This window comes from Manduca sexta, unplaced genomic scaffold (genome assembly GCF_014839805.1).
Source record: "Manduca sexta isolate Smith_Timp_Sample1 unplaced genomic scaffold, JHU_Msex_v1.0 HiC_scaffold_2705, whole genome shotgun sequence".
In the NCBI taxonomy this organism is placed as follows: domain Eukaryota; kingdom Metazoa; phylum Arthropoda; class Insecta; order Lepidoptera; family Sphingidae; genus Manduca; species Manduca sexta.
This window is the reverse complement of record NW_023593696.1, coordinates 2081-20693: the sequence shown is the minus strand read 5'-3', so window position 1 is coordinate 20693 and position 18613 is coordinate 2081. Positions and strand designations below refer to the sequence as shown.

The 18613-nt window shown below is 38.7% G+C and overlaps 3 non-coding genes across 3 annotated transcripts; 2 read left to right on the top strand and 1 right to left on the bottom strand.

The window, feature by feature from the left end:
- Positions 1-16: 16 nt before the first annotated feature.
- LOC115455304 lies at positions 17-17329 on the top strand (the record flags this gene model as incomplete). The annotated part of the gene is made up of 15 exons (XR_005113630.1): positions 17-83; positions 1332-1479; positions 3497-3704; positions 4100-4202; positions 4943-5112; positions 5402-5601; positions 6514-6682; positions 7451-7565; positions 7636-7685; positions 9775-9903; positions 10507-10657; positions 11090-11260; positions 11962-12195; positions 15914-15996; positions 16402-17329. It is a non-coding gene; the product is annotated as an armadillo repeat-containing protein 2 (transcript).
- On the bottom strand, positions 14287-14358 carry Trnaw-cca. Its single transcript has one exon. It is a non-coding gene; the product is annotated as a tRNA-Trp (tRNA).
- Trnaw-cca lies at positions 15448-15519 on the top strand. The gene has a single exon. It is a non-coding gene; the product is annotated as a tRNA-Trp (tRNA).
- Positions 17330-18613: the final 1284 nt, after the last annotated feature.

The window sequence follows — 18613 nt, the reverse complement described above, 5'->3', positions numbered from 1 at the left end:
TATCTCAAGCAATATCTGTGATCCGTCCACTCGGAAAACTGACGATGAAAATACATCTACTGGAGAGATATCGACGAGTAAATGTAAGCCTCCATTGTCGCTTTGTTCGTCTGCTGATGGTAAGATATCACTACATAGTATAAAACGAAGGCGCTTTCTCTGTCCTATGTGTGTGCTTAAATCTTTAAAACTACGCAACGGATTTTGATGCGGTTTTTTTAGATAGAGTGATTCAAGAGGAAGGTTTATATGTATAATAACATCCATTAAATAGTGGAGAAATATTGTCCCGTACAAAGCAGGGGCAGGTCGCTAGTATTTTATATTAGCCTGGATAGCGACCACCGTACACAGGGTGTTAAAACCCGCCCTAGTGGCTTACGTAAGTGTGTGGCGTTCCGGGATCAGCCTGTATATATCCGGATCCAACAGGCCGGCATAATTGCGTCGACTGCCGGAGGGTAATCATCTCTCGTCAGTCGACATTCTATTGGACCCCACTCCACTTACCATCAGGCGCAGTGGGGTCGCCTATAGCGGAATTAAAAAAAATTGACATAACGCTACTGTTTTTATACCATTCCCATGTAGTGCAAGCTTTTTAAGTATGTTTTTAGCCCGATAATTCCCTGAAAAATATTCCTAAAAACAAATCCAATTTGATGTTTCATATAGATGCCAAGCTATCCTTTCTGTAGACGAATTATAAGTACCTTTCTTATGACCCGTGCCCTTCAACACATCAAGGTCAAAATAAATAGTTCCAGCGATATGATATAATATTTAATGCTATATGTTATATTTTAACAATAAAACTACCGATAAATCTGTTTTCAGCACGCAATTAGTATTTGAAATTACGTAAGGTTTCAAATTAAATAATTTTAACATTGAATTTTACAATTTATATAACTTACTAACTTTTGCCTGCGACTCCGCCCGCGTCACAATGTTTTTCCGGGATAGATATTAACCCGGAATTAAATAGTTCTCAGGTATAATGTAGTTGCGCTTAGTGATTCTTTTCTCAAAATCGGTTTCGTAATTTCTGAGATTACCACTTTCAAACAAACAAACTCTTTAGCGGTATACATTAGATTATCAATCTTACTTATAAAAATTTCGCAAAGCTATGTTTAGTTAAAACACAAATTTACTCGATCAGCTGTAAGTCAAAACCCGCCATCTTGCCTCTTAATAAGGTTTAAACTAGGAATCAGTAATGTGTTTTTGTTATTTTAAGCAATTCTTAACCACCTCTTAACTCTAAAACAAGTTTATAAGTAAGATTGTATATCTCTCGATAAACTATTATCTTTAAAACTTTTTAGCTTTGAGTCCCGATTCAAAATCAAAGCGTAAACATTACTCCAGTGGAAGAAGTCTTTCGTATGACGTGAGTCCGACCTCTCTGGGGAACATTGGCGTCAAACATTTGGCTGTTCAGCTGCCCAACACTACACCCGGCCAATATGAAAAGTAAGTACAATTAAAACAAAATAAAATACATCTTAAAACTATATGAAGTTGTGTATGAGAAGAATTAAACTTAAACTACACTAGAAGTTGCTCGCGGTTTCGCTCCCGTGGAAAGTCTTCCACGCTACAAAAGTTTCTAATACTGTAGTGATTTTGGTGCCACTTTGCACGACGCTAGCGCCATCAGGGCCGTAGCTAGGGAGGGGGCATTGTGGGGCAATGCAATAAATTATACGTAACTACTCAATCAAATTATATGGAGCAGTTGGATTTTTATTTCACGACTAGCTTCCGCTCGCAGCATCGCCAGCGTGGATTTCGGACTTCAAAAATGGAGGAGGTGCTCAATTTGTCGTGATGTTTTTTAATGTATGGTGGTATGCAGGTGGTGCGATTGTCCGGTCAGGGTCTGATGATGGGATTCAGTATTCACGCGTGATGGCTTATTATTAGCATATCATGTATAACTTTGGTGTTTCTATACCGATTTCTATGATTCTTTTTTATGGAATATTTAATAATGTTAACTATTTTAATTAGGGATGACTTAGAGTGTTATAAACGTAAGAGTAGACAAATATAATGAGAAAGCTTCGAACTGCTAAGCTATCGGGAGTTACACGTGTTATTGTGAGTCAACCATAAAAGATAGACATATGCTGTCGTGGGATATTTTTACATAATTTTAAGGAGAACATTTCCGTCATACATGATTTCAGTGTAGCTTTAACCATTAAGGTTGCACACGCGACAGAAGCTTAAAAATGGAGTAACTTCTCCCGTTTTCCCAACATTTCCCTTCACTGCTCTGCTCCTATTAATTGTAGCGTGATGAAAAGTATACTATAACCAGCTCAGGAGTATGACAAATAATTGTACCAAGTTTCGTTAAAATCCGTCGAGTAGTTTTTGTTTCTATAACGGTTATACAGACAGACAGACAGACAAAATTTTACTAATTGCATTTTTGGCATCAGTATCGATCCCTAATCACCCCCTGATAGTTATTTTGGAAATATATTTCATGTACAGAATTGACCTCTCTACAGATTTATTATAAGTATAGATATAGATTTGGAAGTTCGTATTGATGGATGGAATAATCCCCTTTCGAGATTTAAGGACATTTTGTTATACCCTAACAATTTCGTAAGTATTGACCAGACTCATTCACGTTCACAAGTCAAGAAAGCCAAAAATCGATTGACCAGATAGTAGTAAAATATTTACCTCCGCCCTACCTGTAACCGCAGCTGCTCTACCTTAAATTCAAGTCTAGCTACGGCCCTGAGCGCCATCTGTTTAAAGAATTTAATTTAAAATCCATTGTTACGATAAAATTACCGGGATTAATAGCCAATATGTTAATCCAGGACATGTTTTATTCGAGTGTCAAATTGCATTCAAATACACTATACTGTTTCCACGTTTACTTCTTACAAACATCCAAACGGTTTTATCATTTTTTGCATTTTTTAATATTTATAAGATTTCAATGTTAGTGGAAAGGAGTAACTCGCTCGACTTACAAAACTATTCCATTGTGATTAGAGAGTAAAGCAAGATATTGTAACACAAAAATATTTTTATATCAACTAAAATATGACAGACAGATAGTACGCCTTATTGTAATTTGCAATATAAATAAACAAAGCAGAATTTAAACCTCTTTCGTCAAGTTGTCATTGTTTCTATTTGATAGAGTAAACTCTAGATTTCCAATTCTATATTACGACAGTGCTAGATGGAGGGTCTTTACGATATAAATAAGCAAAGCAGAAATTAAACCTTTCATCGAGTTGCCATTTTTTCTACTTGCTAGAGTAAACTCTACATTTCAATTCTATAACAATAGTATAACAATACTAGTTAGAGGATCTTTGCGATATAAATAAACGAAGCAGAATTTAAACATCTTTTATCGAGTTGCCATTCTTTCTATTTAATAGACTAAACTCTACATTTCCAATTCTACAGTATCAGTTTACTTGTAAGCTCAAAATTTTCAAATTCACAGTATGACAGTACTAGAGCTTTCCGAGGCTCTATCACAACGCACTATCGACGTGAATCGCACAGTATCTCTACTAGAGATACTGCAGAGTATACTAGAGAAGAACACGCCCGGGAACAGTCTACGGGAGTTGGTGCTGCGCGCGTTGTACACTCATGTGGACAGCGAGGACGAACGCGTGCTGGTGGCTATAGCACGGGCTATGCTGACGGTGAGAACCTGAGTTTTTTATTCTAGAACAGTCTATAGTTTGTGTATGAAAATTATCATTTATTGGTCATTAATCGCGTGGCGTTATTATATGAGCAAAGCTTGAAGAATATGGGGTTGCCAATTGTCAAGGAACCGGATATTATAATATTCTTTGTGTATTATCTCATTCTGATTCCTTCCTAACCGAATTTCGGTTGTGGAGGCCGATCTCAATGGAGATCAGCCATGTACACAGAATATATTGTATTGCACATACGACATGACCGAAGAGAGATTAGGCGCAATACCAACAGCTTTACTTGCTTTGTCTCATTAACCGTACAAAATGTCTGCTTTATATCTATATTATTAGGTCAGGTAGACAATTTGTGTTGACAATGCCATTTGTTGCAGATGAGAGTAACTGGACCGCACTTGGCCGCCGCTTGCAAGCTTGTGTTCAAAATCGCCAGAAACGACAAGAATGACCATTTCTTCCACAACACTAATTTACTTGGTAAGTTGCAACACTACAAAACTTTGTTAAGATATTTTAATGCATTTTAGAAGTTATGTAATGCGATGCGAGTGAACTATAGACTGAAGTTAGTGTTGCCAACTCTTTTTATATTTTTATATCTGCTTAAAGCACTAAAAGCCACTAAAACCTAATTTTCTGACGAGCAATTTTGAGCAACGTAATGTAATTTTTGCGACCTTTATAATGTCGTAGTAGTATAATTACGTTTTCTACGTCTTCACACTGCTATTTTAGCCAGCAATAGTTAAGAGGCTGAGTGAAGGCATGTTTCACACTTGAGTAAATGCTACTCGTCGCATAAGCCGGCCAAATTTAAAAGTCGCACTTGAATCTACGTTTGCATATAAATAGTCATAAAATTATTACTATCTACATTACTTGTTTAATACGATAACTGATAAATATTTACTTGAGACTTGTTAAACTGACGGACTGCCTCGGTGGCGTAGTTGTACTGCATGCGCGGTACGACAGCGCCCTGAGGTCCTGGGTTCGAATCCGGGTCGGGCAAAGTGATAATTGGGTTTTCTGCTCAATACCAGCCCGCAGTCTGGAATTTGTGCCCGATATGGCGATAGGCTCGCCCCCTATCACATCCTGGGACGGAACACACTTGGCGAAAAGTGGGTGCCCCTGGTTGCAACTCTGCATACCTCTTCGGGGATAAAATGCGTGATGGTGTGTGTGTGTGTGTGTGACTTGTTAAACATGCGCAGAGTTACTGGTGGAGGGATGCGGGCGAGCAGACCCGGTGTCGGAGGGCGAGTGCTGCGTGTACGGGCGCGCTGCGCTTCCTCGCCCTCGACCCCGCGCTGTGTGCGCTCGCGCACCGCGCCGGCGCCGTGCATCTCGCCGCGCTGCATCTTGTAAGATACTCAACACTGCGGTAAGATTAGATTAATAGCTCTTCGACGTACGATGAACAAAAATAATTTCTTATTCGTTTTAATTGCCTGTCATCTGTATGGAGCATTGGCATATTTTTTAGGAAAATTAATATTATAGTTAACAGTTTTGCATATTTTACAGTTCTGCATAACCATAGAACTAATGATCTCAACAAATGTATTCATTAATGTGTTTTTGAATATTTTAATACAATACGTAATGGAATTATTTGACTAAGAAATATGAACACAAGTTCGTTGCCTAAAAGAAGTCGTTATCATTCACAGAAGGCAGAAAATCCGCGGTCGGTATCAGAACAGTCGACGCACGCGCTGTACCAGCTGACGGGCGCGTTGCGGAACCTGGCGAGCGCCGGGGCGAGCGACTCGCGCGAGTTCGTCGCGAGCGGCGCGCTCGGCGAGCTGCTCGCCGCGCTGCAGCACCACACCGACAGGGACGTGCTCACTAACGTGGCGCGGTGTCTCAGGTGACGACATTACTACCAAAGGCGTCGACAATTGCAATATCCCCCCCCCCCCCTAGAGATTCTAAAAAAGTTTGCTAATGTAAAGAACCCAAAGTTCTAAGTCTAACTGGACTTGCTTGATCGATCATCCCTCTACGCTCAATTACGCTCTGCTGTATGTTATTGTTAAAGCGGGACAGGGGGCGTGGGGGAGGGACATGTGCTCTCGACTTTACCTACAATTCATAATTTTATATATCAACTTGCCCCCCGTCTCCCCCGGGCCACGCTCTGCTGTAATAATCAAGAGCGGCTGGCTACGCTCTTGATTATTACCACGATCTAGTCGAACAGCTTTATAGAATATGTTCGATTCGTGTTCACCTAGTTAAGGAAAATGTTTTATCTCATCTTTGCTAGTTTTTACGGCCAGTTGTCGGATGCTGGACTACTGAAATGAAATGGAATTATTTTATTTTATTTTGATATCATAAACACTAGTTTCTCCTCTACAAATACAATGATTTCATAATAAACTAGTTAAAAAAAATGTTTACGTAGAGGCGACCTAGTTGGGTGTGGAACGGACTGCCAAGACGAATGTCCGCAGGTTCAAATCCCAAGGGCATACACCTCTGACACGTAAAAAATCATGTGTGTATTATTTGGTGAATTTATCGTTCGCTTTAACGGTGAAGGAAAACATCGTGAGGAACTCTGCACATCTGAGAAGTTCTCTATAAGAATTTCGAAGGTGAGTGAAGTCTACCAATCCGCACTAGGCCAGCGTGGTGGACTAAGGCCTAATCCCTCTCGGTAGTAGAGGAGGCACGTGCTCAGCAGTGGCAAGTATATAATACAGGGCTGATATTATTATTTATTTATTATTATAGAGGCGACCTCATAAGTATTTTATTCAATGGTGTCGGACAGCGTGCTGTCAGCCGAAGCGGAGTGCTGCGCGTGGCTGTGCGCGAGCCCGCGCGGCGCGGGGGTGCTGCTCCGCGCGCTGGCCGCGTGCGCGCCGCGCGCGCCGCTCGCCGTGCGGCTCGCCTACACGCTCGGCAACATGGCCGCGGAACACCACCACGCGAGACTCAATGTATGTTACTGTGTTCAATTGAAATTAGAACATAATAAATCGCTTTAGTTTGTTTTATAGGGAAGAAGCATAATGACCTACTTGGTCAACATTATCATTGATCAAACAACTTTTTACGCATTTGTACACAAGGGGTGCAGTAAAAACCTAATACTAAAGTTCCTTCGTTTGTCAACAAAAAATAATTGTAATCTAATGGCAAATTTTAAGAATTTTCCACCTTGCTATCTTTTAAGGCTGATTTTAGCCAAAATAACATGAAGGACTATGTTTTTTTAATGAATATGTAAATTGAGAGTCTGGAGAAGTTTTTGATCTACCTTAGAACTACGAAGTCACCTGTTTAGGTTTTTAAATTTAAAGAAGAAAATTTAAGTCATAATTCATAAAACATAAGTTTTTCACTCTACACCAACATTTTCATAATTTTCATTAAAGTTACGAAGCTGATTGTTTTCAGCAAAAAAGTACAACTAATGTAAATTTAGTTGCAATAAAAAAATCTCGAATAAGTCTTCTATTCTTAAAAAAAAAAAAAAACATTTAATCGTTCAAATCGAAAATTTTCAAAAATTCAGAAAAATATTCATAACTCGAAAACTATGAAAAATCGCGGAACATACATGGTGGTGATTCGGATACCCCAAGGCCCCAAGGGGTGCTCTATCTCTGGACCTCCGCTTGACACTACTTTCTGGGACACCCTGTATCTATTTTTCGTCCAATAGATTTTACTTACTTAGAAATGTATGTATTTTCGTCCAATAGATTTACAACGAGCCCGGCGGCATCGACGTCCTGCTGACGATACTAGAGTCGTACACGAAACGCAACGACAACGACGCTAGGGATGCGGATTCAGATCCCGACCTGCATTCAGTTGGTAAGTATATCATTGAAAATGGCAGACTCTCGTTGGTAACAGTATGAGATTACAGTCTTGCAATTTTCAGGTTCCGACTTGGGTGATTCAGACGGATCTAACGAAGATGTCCTGATTAAGGTACTTATTCGTTGACATAAAACTATTTTTACGAATTTTATCACGGTTTTTTGTACTACAATTTTCTCTTAATAATTAAATTCATAAATGGTGTTACTTACTTGTAAATTTAAGAGCTCATTACATTTATTCATTTGTTTGCTTGATTTTACGTATAATATTCATAAAATGAACTGATTTGAAGAGTATAAGAATGTCAAATGTGATGAATAAACGTGTGCGAACCTGCTCGAAAGTTGTTCGAGTAAATACTCTACGTAAACACTTCACATCACTTCACTCTTTCGTAAACACATCATGAGACCGAAACACACGTAAGTAAAATTGTATGGAGCGTTGAAATATAAACTTACTCAGTGCCATCCTTGGAGTTTAATATATCAAGTTTAAGTTCAGAATCCCACATAGCTACAAACTCTACATCTGAGTTTTCTAAAATTATGTGTATATTTTTTATGCATTACCGATTGCTTTAACGGTGAAAGAAGATATCGTGAGAAAACCTGCATACCTGAAATATTCTGTATAGGAATTTTGAGGGTGTGTGAAGTCTACCAAAGCGCACTAGGTCAGCTTGGTGGACTAAGACTTAATCCCTCTTAGTTGTAGAGGAGGCCCGTGATCAGCAGTGGACAGTTCATCTCATTGCATATTATTATTGCTCGCGGCTTCGCCCGCCTGAAATTAGCCCATGTTTTTCCCAGGGTCTCAAACTATCACCATTTCAAGTGTCATCGAAATCCATTACCCTTCCTCGATAAATGTGAAAACTAAAAGAACTTTTCAATTCGAATCAGTAGTTTCTGAGATTAACGCGTTCAAACAAACAAACTCTTCTAGCTTTATAATTTATATATTGCCGTGCATCGTGAACCTTATTTCATTATGTTCAGATGTATATTATCCATCCATTAATGTATACGATGGATAACACTTTATGTGCTGTGCTAAGTGCAAAAGCGGTATGTCAGGGAAACCTTATTTCGAGATAATCGATTTTGTAAATATAGTTTTGTATGTAAAACTGAGATAGAGAAACTCTTTTAAGGTTTTTTTAACAATTTCTAAACAAGATACCGTTATTTAGGTAATTTCATCGGATGGGTATTTCTTTAAGCTATCTGACGACATAAATCAAGATTTTGTTTTTTTTTGAGATGCCGCTTTTGAGCTTAGCACACACACACACACACACACAACATCGCGCATTTATCCCCGAAGAGCTATGCAGAGGCGCAACCAGGGCACCCACTTTTCCCATGATGTGATAGGGGGGCGAGCCTATCGCCATATCGGGCACAAATTCCAGACGTCGGGCTAATACTGAGCAGAAAAATTCAAATATCACTTTGCCCGACCCAGGATTCGAACCCAGGACCTCAGAGCGCTGTCGTACCGCGAATGCAGTGCAACTACGCCACCGAGGCAGAGCTTAGCACGGCAGTATAATAGTATTGCTATGGAGAGAAGTGGACAATTAATATTTCCAACTCCTCCCTATCTTTGTATTTGATTAATTTCGTTGCGGGATAATGACATATTAGTTTTTCCCTGAGACTCGCCGAGCTTCACTGCTCGGTGTCATAAAATGCGTGCCACTGCTGATCCTGGCTTACAGGAGTTGTAGTGGTGTGTGTGAGGGCGGGCAAGTCTCATTAAGTATAACAGTATAGATATTGCTTGCCTCAGTAGTGTAGTTGTAAGTGTACACGGTACAAGTACGACTGCCGCGCTGAGGTCCTGGGTTCGAATCCCGGGTCAGGCCAAAATAATTGTGACTGGGTTTTTCCATCTTAAAAATTACTCAGCCGCAGCTCGGAGTCAGGAAGTGGGCGGTGTACACCCCCGTGTGTGTGTATACCCCCGTGCCTCGGAAAGCATCTAAAGCCGTTGGTCCTGCGCCTGATCTCTCTCCGGTCATGTCGGATTGCACTGGACTATGAGAGTGAAGGATCAGAGAGTGCACCTGTGTACTGCACACACACTTGGGCACTATAATATCTCCTGCGTACCTGGCTGATCTCCGTCGAGATTGGCCGCCGTGGTCGAAATTCGGCTAGGAGGGATTCATTCATAGATATTGCGTTAGACGGTGCGCGTGGTGGCCAACCTGTGCCTGGCGGAGGTCGCGGGGCGCGGGCTGGCGAGCGCGCACGCCGCGCGGGTCGCGGCCGCGCTGCTCGGCTGTCTGCGTCTCGCGGAAGCACCGCCGCACACGGTATGCTAACGCCTTAACAGTGGCGAAGCGTCCATACAACCGATTCTTACCGGCTTCCCTTTTACATTTGTCTTAGTTTGTTTTCTGTTAAATTGTCCGCGATATGTTAACTAAGGCTATTACTTTTGCATCGGGTTACCTTTTGAAATATTTCACTCTTCGCCACTGCGCCTTAACTACAATACTTTTCTGTAGTGTTCCATAGATTAATGCTATTTGTGTTTTTATTGGTAGCCATCGATATACATATATGTATCACGTACTAGATTTGACGTTCCGAACATTCACAATGCTCGACTGTATTGAACTGCAATCCATCCAAACTGACTTTAGTATGGTCAATATTGACAACTTGTGGTTGTGTACGGAGTGGTGTTCATGATATAAGAACCAATATACGTCTATGTTGGTACCAGTGTAATATTGAAAACAAAGTAACAGACTTAAAAAGTGTGAAGTCGATTTAGTGATGAAGCCACTCTGGTAACAATAAAATTGGGTCTAACTTTTAAAATGTTTTTTTTTTATCTCATTTTCCTGAATGAATCTTCTTATACAATTTCCGTTCATTATCATCATTAAAATCAATTGTTTTGACTCCAGGAGTTGACTGACGAGCAACAGTCCAGCTGGTCGGAGCGTCGCAGCGAGCTCGCGACTGCCGCCCTCGCCACCTTAAACAACATCACGTTCTACCGAGACCCATCGGACATTCCGGACCCACTCGAGGATACCATCGATAAGATATGTAAAGGTGTGTTGTAGTTGGATTTATAAAATATTGTCTACGGTCATTGAAATTGTGATCTGTGAGTAGTTAAAATTAAAGATATTTAGTAACACGAATTAGAGTAGCCATTGAGGCTGATAAATAGAAGATGCGTAAATATTAGGTTCCGCGCAGACGCTGTCAACTTGTTTCCGGAAACATTACTATGAAATTTAATTTCATAGTACGGGTTACGAACCTCGGCTCAAGACGACCATTATAAACTACTGTTCAAATTGTTTGCCTATAATAAATAAATAAATTCTTTATTACAGCAATAAGGTGATCAATCACAGAAATTAAAGATTAATAGATCCATAAAAAATTGAAATCAAAATGTTAATGAAATGCGGTATCCAAATAAAGATATAACTTGTGTTGTGGATACCGTAAATAATAGAACGTGTTGGTTGTTAGCGACGTGTCGGTGGTTGTGTGCGGGTGCGGCGGGTGCGGGGGGTGCGGGGCGCGGCGCGGCGGCGTGCGAGGCGGTGCGCGCGCTCGGCAACCTGTCGCGCTCGCCGCGCGCCGCGCAGCGCCTCGAGCTCGACGGCGCGCTGCACGAGCTCGAACCGTTCCTGCAACATGGTAAACCTCATTTAGAATTTGCCGACTATTACCGGATAGTCACAAACACGAGTGTGTAAACTAGTTCGGGTGTATTCGTTAAATTCAGTCATATTTATTCGGAGAGTTATTAACCCGTCATGACTTGTCAAAATTTTATTTTCAAATATGTACAGGTAGCTGAATGTTTGCCGCCAAACATTGACAGCTACGCGTGTGACGGAAAAATAACCTTATTATGTAGTATATAAGGTTATAATCCCGTGACACACGCAAATGTCATGTAGCTGTCTTGGCTCGCCGGCGAGCCACGAGAGACCAAGAGTTAAGCAAATTCTTCGTCAGTAATCACGATGAGATATAAGATGTAAGAAGGTTAGTCAGCTGATACCGAATTTACGGGTAATATATTTATTAGTTTATTTTTAGTTTAAAAATATAAGGTATTATTTGGACCTGGTTAAATTTTTATTAACTGCAGCAAGGAACTTTTAGGAATGTTAGGGTGAGCACCTAATATCACTGTATTCCACTTTTATAAATGTGCTACTTACGATTTCTTTTTTCTTAGAACGCAAAAATATGTTATTCTATTTGTGTCACAATGCAATCATTTAAATGATACCAATCTATTTAAAAAATAAAAGCAACTAAGTACATCACTAGCCATGAAAACTATCAACTCTACCCGTTAAAGTACTTCAAAACATCACTCCAACCAGATGACTGGAGCGTGCGTTGCGGCGCGGCGGGCGTGCTCGTGAACGTGTGCGGCGCGGGGGCCAACGTGTCGCGCGGCGCGGCGCTTCGCGGCCGCCGCGCTCACCGGCGCCGCCGCCGCGCGGACCACCACCTCGCCGCGTTACTCACGCGCGCCCTGTGGAATGCGCACGCGCACACAGCGCTTGCACTGCAAACTGCGCACCAAGCTGCGGTGGCGCTTGCTGCGTTTATCGGTAAGTATAGTACTTAGATTCGGTAATAACCACTGTATTCAGACTCTACCCTACTTTTAATTAGCACTTCATTTACGTAATACCTCTGTAGGAGTAACCAGTAGCCAAGGGTACAAATGACCCGATTCGTGCCCGCTTCACTTGTGTAATTTATATTAAATCTAGTTATCATTACAATGATTGGCAGACCGCATTTATGCATATTAGTTAGTCGATGCTAGTCTTTACAAACTGTGTCTAGATCACCATCGTGATTGTCGACATGGTAGAATTGTGCTTTTGACATCTTTATCCTTACTCTACAGTATGAATTTCTCTCCGGTCAAGTCGTATTACAATCTCACCGGACTATGAGAGTGAAGGAACAGAATGCACCTGTGTATTGTGCACATACTTGTGCACTTTAAATCTCCTGCCTATCTAGCTGATGTCCGTTGAGATTGGCCGCCGTAGCCGAATTTCGGCTAGGAGCGATTCATTAATTCATACATAGCATGAATGAACCAGTTCGAGCGGAGTAATTAATACCAATGGTTACAAAACATTTACTAATTAACCAATCAAACCAGTTACAGTGATATGACAGCTAATCGTTTTGTTTTGTATGGAGTATGGCGAATGAGACTTCAGCCCATACTTCCTCTCACCTATCTTTATTAGTTTTGTTTATGGTCGCTAGCGTAACTATAATTCTGCTCGTATTGGTTTATGGTTATGGGTTCCCTTTTCCGCACTTAGCCCGTAAAGTAGTCGGGCCATTGAGCGTGACGTGCTTCTCCTCGTGTTATTTGTGTTTGGGTCTGTGGACGTGTCACAAGGAATATCAGATCAAGCATTTGTACGCTATAAACTGTATTCTTTAAAAGCACTCTTAATGACCGAGTGAGAGCGAGCTAGTCACTCGCCAGCCCCGGATCTTGAATTTTTTTAAGGCGGGGCAAAATCTGGATAATGCCGCCCCTAACCACCTAAATTTTTAATTTTGTCATCATCATCATTTCGTGCTCCGCGGGAAATAATTTATGTGTGTTATATACTGGACTAGCTTTTGCCCGCGGCTCCGCCCACGTTATAAAGTTTTTCAGGCTAACGTTTTCCGTTATAAAAGTCACGCTATATATTTTCCCGGGAGCCTGTGTTCTTCACAGGGTCTCAAACTGTCTCCATACCAAATTTTATCCTAATACGTTGGGTAGTTTTTGAGTTTAACGCGTTCAGGCAGACAAATTCAGTGGGGGACTTTGTTTTATAATAAATTTTTGTATAACTTTTTAAGAGGTACAATCCCGTCATACATCATTGTTGCATAACTTTAACCCGCAACAGAAGCTCTCAAAACTAATATATTTTCCCCGTTTTTGCAACATGTTTCATTACTGCTCTGCTCCTATTGGTCATAGCGTGATGATATATAGCCTATAGCATTCCAGGAACAAAGGGCTATCCAACATAAAAATATTTTTTCAGTTCGAACCGATAGTTCCTGAGATTAGCCATTACTGAACCGCTCCTATTGGTCATAGCGTGATGATATATAGCCTATAGCATTCCAGGAACAAAGGACTATCCAACACAAAAATAATTTTTCAGTTCGAACCGGTAGTTCCTGAGATTAGCGCGTTCAAACAAACAAACAAACAAACTCTTCAGCTTTATATAATAGAATAGAGTATAGATGTCGCAGTAGTTAAAGTGGTGTTAATGATGAGATGTGTATTCGTCTGCCAAGTTTAAATTTGCCGCACGGGTCACGGGCCCTGGCTTGCCCCCCCCCCCCCCCCCAGATCCGGGGCTGTCACTCGCCTTCTACACCTAAAGTCATTCTTTAACGATATGAATAAATTATCGCAATCGCATTTTCCATCCATTGCGAAAATGGACCTGAAAGATTTATTGACATTCTTATCAATAAATTGACATTCACATCTTCGGTATCGGACCGAAGATTAAGATTGAGATCGTTCCAAAAAGCCGAAAATTTTTAAAAATAATAACGGTGACGCCACTTATGAATAAATTTAGACAAGGTGTAACTACTTCAAACTCGATTCTACTCAAAGTGTAACTTTTTTTAAATGTATACTATCTTATTGACCCCGACGTGATTTGAACACGCAACCTTCTGATCTGGAGTCAGACGCGCTACCGTTGCGCCACGGAGTCCTTGTGAAATCTTGCAATTGTACACTATACAGTCGTTATAATACTAATAACCATACAAAAAATATTTTCCTACATTTGTGATTTGTGAAATATACTACCTAATATGTACTATTCAAAATAGTTTCATTTTCGGAAGGGAAAATAGTTTTTACTTACTAGTTGTATCCAAATAATATTTTTTTTAAAAAAAAAGTTGTTCTTTAGAAATAAGTACAATAAACACATTATTTTACTTCATTTTAATACCAAAATACAAAAGTTTAGAAGATATTTTAACGTCCGTTAGAAGTAAGCAAACACGTAAATAGGTGAAAAGTTTTCTGTGTAATTTCAAAACGAGGACACGATCAAACCTCAGTTACCATATTTTTTGTTAACTGAAAACGATTATCTATAACTATGAAGTTCCAAAAACGTATGGGTCTAAACAGTGAGACGACCAGATAAAGACTAAAAATCCATCCTAAAATTATATTAGCTCGTCCCAGAATCTTGATAACCACGTCTAAAAGGTCTCTACGTATCACTATATATGAAAACCGCAGTCATATAAAATTAAAATTTAATCTTTCTCATAAACATTATCCTAGAATATTGAAATAGGTATATAATGCGATATTGTAGCCTAAAATATTTTTAAAGACAAGATAAATTGATAGCCATTAAACTGATTACGAAACAAATAAATGTTTCATTTAATATGAGAATATGATAATAGATAGCAACGATTGTCAAAACCATAGAAGTATGAAATGCGTGGTTTTATGAAATAATTTAATAATATTTTTAGTCTTGAGGTAGATCCTTTAGATCGATAAACGCTCCGCGCACCTTTAATGCCTTTATGAACATTAAAAGGTAGGGTAAAGGTCCATCTATAAACGTATATTTGGGATTTAAGATTGAAACAATCAATATAAAAACATGAAGGACTCTACATTGCAACTAAATAAATTACAGTATTACATCACATGTTTATTATCGTTGCATAGACATAATCGAATGATTAATTTCATATCAGTGAAAAATCTATAAACATTACTTATAGAGAATTGTAAACCAGTACTTAATTTCAGTTGAGTTTCCAACGACTCCGTGGCGCAACGGTAGCGCGTCTGACTCCAGATCAGAAGGTTGCGTGTTCAAATCACGTCGGGGTCAACAAATTTATTTTTGTTTTTTTTTATTTTTTACTTTTGTCGATACGTCATACTCTTTTTAATGAATAAATATAATATTTCTTCCTGGTCATATAATAAACCAAATTGTAACTGTACATATTTTTAAAACACACTGAAATGAAGGAACTAACGCATCAAAATTAAAGTAGTTATCGGATTTTAACGCGTTTTTTATATTTTAATTTTCGCTCGAAAACACAAAGAAATAAAACAATTTTTACTTCGATGTCTAATATTCGCGTAAACATAAGTAATCATTATGAAATTACGTTAACAAATTTATATTTGTCATATATGGCATAACATAGCATTATCTTAATATTATTAAATTAGAGTATTTATTAGTATATAATGTGTGATGTGTTTAATTTTAGACGATGAATCGGTATTCGCAGCGTGTGAAGCGTCTAAGATCGGCGACCGGCGAGCGAGCGACCCGGCGCTTTTTAAACATCATGTGAGTAGTCAATAACAAGACTGTTATTAGTATGGCATTTTTGAAATTCTACTACTCTTCATGTTTGCAGAATAAACAATGTAGTTGATAAAATTATCTAATTCGACAGACACTATTGACAGTTGACTGCATTGTAATTGTAATACCCCCAAACTGAGTTAAAATCATCAAAATATAGGCTTTTGGAGAAAAATATCCTCTAAAAATAATAGAGTGCGCGAGCAATTGGAAATGACTGATTTTCCATCTAAAAAGCGTACAACTATTGTTAACTAGTTACACAAATAGTAATAAAAAAAACATCAAACGTACATGGGTTTTTTATGCAAAATTGTAAATTTATCCATTTGAAAAATAATGACGGTAATCCTAAAGTCAAAAATTTAGATTTATTTACCTTTCCAGGTAAAATTCGATACAGATAACAAAAACTATTCAGACACAGCCAAAGACTTGGCCAAAGGGTTTGGTAGAGCTCTGAGTGTAGACGAAGACTTGCATCTTGATAGTCACGATTATTCAGGCGAGGATCTTGGCTTCGAGGACGGGGATTTGGAGGAGGAATGCGAATGTGAACCTTGTAAGAGACTAGCCGACTGGGAAGAGTTGGTGGGAGTTGCAATACCTTTGTTGGAGAAGTTAAAGCCGCCGAAAGCAGATGCTTCTGTCGGAACTGAATGATTTTAGTTGTGATTGAATTAAGGAGTGCTTATGGCTGTCACGATTCTGGTGATTTAGCATATAACTTCCCTGTTCAAAATTGTATTAACACTAAATACAATGTAATTGTCATCAGAGATAGTGTTGGCATTATCGTTCCAGCATTAAAAGGAATTTAATCAGTATTCTATGAAATATACTAATTCCGGCCTTGTTGGCGCGGCGAGTTCACTAGTTATGAATTGCGACTCCGCCCGCGTGAAAAAATTCCGGGATAAAAGTCCCGCTTTATATTTTCCTGGTATGAAATAGCCTACGTTTTGGGTTAGAGCTCTAGCAATATGCCGATGCAAATTGTGCTCAATTCTATGCAGTAGTTTTTGCGTGATGCCTGTACAAACATACGGACAGACAAATATTTTAAAGAAAGTAGAGACCCACCCATATTAGTTTTACTTCTATATCTATAATGTAGATACATTGGCCTATTATTATTTTATTATATGTATCTTACGATATTTGCTTTCAACCGGCATTATAAAGTATGAATGAGAGTTAATCGGCCTGTTCTATTTTGACCTCGCTTTACTGCGGAACGTATATTTGTTATTATTAATGAAATGCTGTATTGACAACTTAATAATTATGTAGATATGACGTGTAGAGAAGTAAATAAAATTAAATGAATGATACATACTGCTTTTATTTCGATACAACTATTGTAAAGGGAAACACTACTGTTATATTGGCATTTTTTTATGATGTAGGAGGTAAACGAGCATACACTTCACCTGATGGTACATACAATACCAAGGTGATAGAGATGCGTTGCCAACCTTTTATAAAATTTCTGTAATACCTATTCATATTTTATTTTCTAAATATATAACGGTGTCTATCTTCCTCGCACGATTTTGGAATAAATATCCCAATATGCACACACAAAGCTTATTCACTATTACAAGGGCCTAAATTATTTTTTATTTATGTTGCAAAAATGTGATAAAAAAATATGTTGGCAAAAATTTGAACAGACTATAAAGGACAATGCCCAAAACCAGGCTATCTTTGCGTCAGTCATGCGTCTCAACCAAATATCCACAAAAAATCATCATTTTAATGATTACTTTATTTGTATTTATTTCAGTCATAAGCGAATGGGGGTTTTAAATATATGAAAAAAAAAGTTGTTTAATTGTTGCAAATGAAACATCCGATAATTTACTGCCAATATGGCGAAATGATACCAATTTATAACAAATTCCTATCTTAGATGGAATAAAAAAGTAAATATGTACAAAAAATTTGCTTGTACTTGAATTTATAATATATGTATATTATTTTATAACAATATATTTATTCATCTCAAATATATTGTCATGAAATAATATATTTTACTTAATAATTATGACCAAACTCCAAATAGGTGGAAAAAAAGAAAAAATATTAATCGTTCTAATAAAAAACAAATGGCGACTTGTACTAGCATTGACAGAAATACTAAAGTCAGCTAAAACATGTCTGGACTTTATTTTTAAATTATGAATATATGGGTAGAGATTTTTATTCCACTGGCAACTGAAATTAATGACATTTTGACATTTCAGATTTGTTTGAATGTTAAATCATTAAAATATTATAACTTTTTTTGAGGGTAGCTGATACACGAGTCAGTGGGATTCTGTATTTAAACCTTTTAAAAAATCAGGAAATCTCTATATTACTATAATTCCTATTGAATTGTGTTCTGTATATTCTTAGTGGTGTCGGTAAGTGTTTTTGTAGTATTAGTCCTTGTTACTATCTCATATAGTAACAATGGACATATCACCTCCGGACCCCCGATCCCCGGATATTTCCCAAACGGTTGCTATGGATGTTATTTCCCCTGCACCCTGATACTAGTGTGGCTAGACAATCGGCCTATAAACGCCAAAGCGATGACTCCTCGGAGACA